This window comes from Triticum dicoccoides, chromosome 2A (assembly GCF_002162155.2).
Source record: "Triticum dicoccoides isolate Atlit2015 ecotype Zavitan chromosome 2A, WEW_v2.0, whole genome shotgun sequence".
Classification (NCBI taxonomy): Eukaryota; Viridiplantae; Streptophyta; class Magnoliopsida; order Poales; family Poaceae; genus Triticum; species Triticum dicoccoides.
Window position 1 is genome coordinate 738,070,680 of NC_041382.1, and position 5,250 is coordinate 738,075,929.

The 5,250-nt window shown below is 43.7% G+C and overlaps 1 long non-coding RNA gene across 1 annotated transcript; it reads right to left on the reverse strand.

Moving 5' to 3' along the window:
- Positions 1-2,428: 2,428 nt before the first annotated feature.
- On the reverse strand, positions 2,429-5,250 carry LOC119352166. Its single transcript, XR_005170128.1, has 5 exons — positions 4,923-5,250; positions 4,744-4,812; positions 3,799-3,924; positions 3,565-3,690; positions 2,429-2,855 (listed from the first exon to the last, which is right to left on the reverse strand). It is a non-coding gene; the product is annotated as an uncharacterized LOC119352166 (long non-coding RNA).

Sequence of the window (5,250 nt, forward strand, 5' to 3'; positions counted from 1 at the left end):
AGGCGGCCACATTGATAAGGAATTCACGCCTTCGTTGGGTGAACCAGCTCATTAAACCGGACAGTAATGAATGGAATTCAGAACTCATTCACCAAATCTTCCCTGTTTACGATGCAGAGGCAATCTGTAGGATAAAACTGCCCACCAGGAGGTCCCCGGACATCATTGCTTGGCATCATGAAAATACGGGTATTTTCTCTGTAAGAAGTGCGTATAAACTGTCCGAGGAAATCAAAGTGAGGGATAAGGCCCAGACATCTAGCTCTTCAGGCTCAGCAAATAATAGGAACAGCTGGGACTTGATTTGGAAGTCCAAAATACCCCAGAAAATAAAGATAAATGCTTGGAGAATTGCAACAAATTCTCTGGCCACCATCAAAAATAAAGTCAGGCGCACCTTGGGGAAGATCGCAACTTGTACCATCTGCGGTCAGGAGGATGAAGATGAGTTCCACGCAGTGGTGGCGTGCACAAAAGCTAAAGCTCTCCGGAGTGAGATGAGAAAAGTTTGGGCCTTACCCAAAGAGAAAGAATTCAGGTACACAGGGAGGGACTGGCTCCAATGCCTCTTAGCGAAGTGCGATGAAGACACAAGGGAGAAGCTAATGTTACTGTTCTGGAGAGCTTGGTTCCTACGCGATGACTGCGTTCATGGAGAAGGAAAAGCAAGAGTTTCTGTATCGGTTCACTTCTTGGAGAGGTACAAGGAAGAGATCCACCAGTCAATGTGCGAACTGACAGATGACCGAGGGAAAGGTAGTCTGTTCCCTGAAAAATTAAACACTCCCTCCCAGACTCCGAAGATGATCTGCAATTGGAACCCCCCTCCGGTCGGAGTTTGGAAACTAAATACAGATGCGTCGTTCGTCGGCAATTCAGAGGATACCTGTCTTGGAACGGTAGTCAGAGATCACAGGGGAGATGTGGTCTTGTCAGTCTGCAGGAAGATCAAGGCAAGTGCAGGCCCTGAAGAAGCAGAAGCAGAGGCAATCAAGTTGGGGATGAGCGAGCTATCAAGCTTGTACCAAGGCAAATTAATCATTGAATCTGACTGCCTAACCATGGTGAATCGACTGAAAGCGGAAGGAGTGGACAAATCACAATTACACCACATTGTCCAAGACATCAGGGATCAGATGGGGCTCTTTGAATCCGTCTCCTGGTCGGCAACCAAACGAGAGGGCAATCAGCTAGCACATTCGCTGGCTGCTTGGGCAAGGAAGAACGGTGGATGCAGAGTCATTGCCGGTGTCCCAAGTCAATTAGTTGATCTGTCTCTATCTGAATGTAACCCTGTCTAAAGCCATTAGCTTTGGACTAGCTTTTGGCTTGCCTCAAAAAAAAAAAATTTTGCGCTAAATGCCGACACTAGAAAATGGAACGGGAAGCATTACTGTCAGGACATTGCAAAAGGAAGGAACAATTAATATAAGAGCGCATTTCGGGGCAAACTGAGACAAAGAATTGGAGGCTCGCCACACAGTCCAATCTTTCTGATACTTTTATTTAACTAGGAGTAATTGGCAAGGGCCAAGGGCAATGATTCTGGGTACCAAACACAAGAAAAGAGACCAACTTTATTTACGATTGGCATGATAAATTAAGGGGGCAATAGGAAAGAGGATGTGAATTTCACCAGGATGACATTGCAGAGGGTGTCGTGGTCAAGATCGCGGACGAACTTGGCGTCCCAGGCTCTGAGGAGGTCGTCGTCGTCGCCGGCGGCGGCGTGCTTCTTGCAGTAGTGCAAGACCTTGGAGAGGGTTTCTCCGTCGACGTCGACGCAGATGGGCTCGCCGGCGTAGCAGATGGTCTCAGCATCGAGGACCATGGATTGGCGCGCCTCCAGGTCGGAAACCACGAAATCCATGCCGTCCTCGCTCCGGACTAGCAACGTCCTAGTCTCTTCCCCTTCCACTACAAGAGATTAGGCCTACTATGACGAGAGAAGAAATGTCATGGAATAGCTAATAACGTCACAAATTACCCCTAAGTGACGTTTTATGGGTGTCACAAGGATCGTCATGGAATCCCCGTCACAGATTACTCCTAGTGATAGCGCGAGCAAAGTAACGTCACAAAAATAAGACCTTCAGTGACGTTCTCTACTACGTCATCAACTTGTTACTTCAATGACAATCACTTAATGTCACGCATTACATGAAAATATGCGATATACAATGACAAAGCAACGTCACTGACTTCAGCCACACCAACACCCGAGCAAGCTATCCAACTGCTAGCTTTTCATTATTGACGAGGATGACACCATCAAAATATATTTAATTATTTCAAATTTGTAGAAAAAATTATCAAATACACTATATTCCAAATGCATATCATAGTAAGTATCTAATTCACATCATAGTATATTATATAAATAAGATAAGATCCAAATCACATCATAAATTTGAATGAACGACAAATCTTATCATATAATCAATCGTCTCAGCCAAATCATCCTCTAAATAGAAGTGACAATAAAATGGAACACTCACACTGGAGTTTGACACGACAATAAACAAGTTAAAAAGGCAATATTTAAATAACTAAAGACCACATGTGTTGTCCTGATGATTACAACATATGATTCGGTAACTATCTTTCCATCACAAAAGGATGGCCTTCATGCACCGTCAGGTTTGGAATGGGACTGCTAAGTTGCTTGGTGAGTTGCTTGAGCCTTTAAGAGAAAACCAATCAGGTTATCCATCTCATGTTGCTTCTTTTGCCAGGCTTCATTCTTCTCCTGATGTCTCTTCTTCACAGCTTGCAATTCTCCATGTTCCTTCCTCTACATCTCTTCAAATGTTGTCACTTGTGCTTCAAGCCTCGCGGCTAACTCCTCTCGGTGCCTATAAATTCAACAAACACAACAACGTTGTACCTTTGATGAGATGAAAACAGACAAGATAACAAGGTACAAGAGTACCACTAAGAGGCTTACAATCTATCAAATTAATAATCTGAAATAAAGAGGTACATTATTAAATGGCAAGGCAAGCACATACAGATGGGTAAATGAAAGAGTAAACCCAAGAATATCTTATAATGGTTAATAAACATGCAAACCAATCATTTATTATTTAAAAAAGCAGCAAGCAACACAAATAATATATCAAGTCAACAACCCAGGCAAGAAGAAACTATGCTAGGATAACAATTTTTCTGGAGCAAACTCTACCAGCCGATATCATTCTGCTAAAAAGCAAGAGCACAAACCAATCAACAAATAATACTAGTTTTCATGATTAGAAACCATGCATTACAATGCTATTCTCATGCCTTTGTGTTGCAGCAGCAAAAAACCGTGCAACAAACCATGTATTTCTCATTACAAGCATATATTATTTTTTATGTTACTTTGGATGATTGGATTTGGATGAAACACTACATAAACATCAAAGCACTCCTTAGTTAAACTTTCATTACAAGCACTAAAGGTGAATGTCTTGTTCACATAGATTTGTTTCTCATTCTCTCACTATCATGGGTGCATTGCGCGCATGCACAAAAGCAGGCAAAAAGAAACAACCAGAACACAAAGAGAAACAAGACATGTACCTGTCACTTGCATCTCTCGCCTCTCTATCCTTCTGTTCAATTCTTTCTTCTCAGATCTGTGATGATGAAGTAGAGGTACCAGATCTCCCGGATCTTGATGCATAACCCATGCTAGAAAGGAAGGTGCTACGGTGCAGAGTGACATACACATGATACGAGCAAGAAAGAATTAAAGCCAGTGAATCCACATTGATGTACACATTATTTAAGAAGCAGGTCCACACAATATATTACCATTTCTTTGGACATAGCAAGAGGGACTTCCTCTTCATCTCTCAAAGCTTCTTCTGCAAAATGGGCCTCCTCTTCAACATCTGGTTCATACTCTGAGACACTGCGATCACCGGCACTTTCCTAGAGCTTAAATGAATATAATAAAGTAGATAAGTGAGGATGCAAACACAGGACACACTAATATTGTACTCTCTCCGTCCGAAAAAACTTGTCCCAAACTTGTTCATCAAATGGATGGATCTAGCACTAATTTGATGCTAGATACATCCATTTGAGAGAAGCTTTTTCAGGCGGAGGGAGTATATAACTAACTGTTTAAGTGAAAGCCATTTTACATGTCCAAAATGTTCAGAACTAAAAACAACAAAAAATACTATTACTGTCGTTGTTGGCATAGTTCCGAAAACCAAAAAGTTCACTGTACTCTTTCAAAATTAAGGCTCAATGGATGGTGTTGTACGTTTGTAAAGTAGGAGCAGCGTGAGTTTACCATGTATCTGCTTTTATCAAGTTCTGGGCGTACGAAAATGCTTGTCGGCTTTAGACCCTTAACATCATCGGTAGCAATCAGTTAGGAGCGGCAAGGCAAATATTAAGTGTAGTTCTCTTTTATTTAGTAGTGGAGATAAAAGTACACTGGCACGGGGCTATACATCTCCGTAAGGTTTCAAAATCAAGTGCAGTCTCAGTGTTTATTCAGTTTTGACAGCACTAGTTAGGGACTATTTATGGGGCAGCAGAACCACAAGCAGGCAGTAGAATCAGTTTCAAGTTTTAGCTAACCACATGCAGGCAGTAGAATCAATTTAAGGTTTCAGGTTTTAGCCACAAGCACTGTGGCCGTGTGGTGCCTGAGTTCAGTTAAAGGGGCAATCTGTTACCGTGCATGGGTATGACTTGTAAAACTGGCTCTGAATTCCTCTCCAATACAACTCTGTATCTCACCTTCTCTCTTTCGTCTACCTCACCTCGGTGCTTTTCTCCCCCAAATCCCTTCCTTGTATCCTGGTGACCCTAATTAACGAGAAGGGCAGGATGATTAGTATGCATGAACCCTAATCAATGAACATTAAGGGCTTGAGGGATGAGGAAGGCGGGATGAGAAAATTACTGAGAGCCATTACCGGTTGCTGTAGTCGGTGGGGAAAGGCTCACGCGCGGGTTGATGCGGTGGATCTGAGCTCCGCTGGTGGGGCGGCCTCCTTCAATCCGCCGTCGCCGGTCGCGACAAATCAGGGGGAGAATAGAGCGGAGTGCTCGCGGGGCTGGTTGATGTTGTGGATCGGAGCTCGAACCGACGGGGCGGCCAGTCGGCGACACCCAATCTCGCGGCCCTGATCGCTGCAGTCGTAGGATAGGAGAACAGATTGAATCTCGCGAAAAAAATGCCGGGGTGGGTGGTGGCTTTTGGCGGCGCCTCTTTGCTTTTAGCGGCGCCTCTTTGCCCCGAGA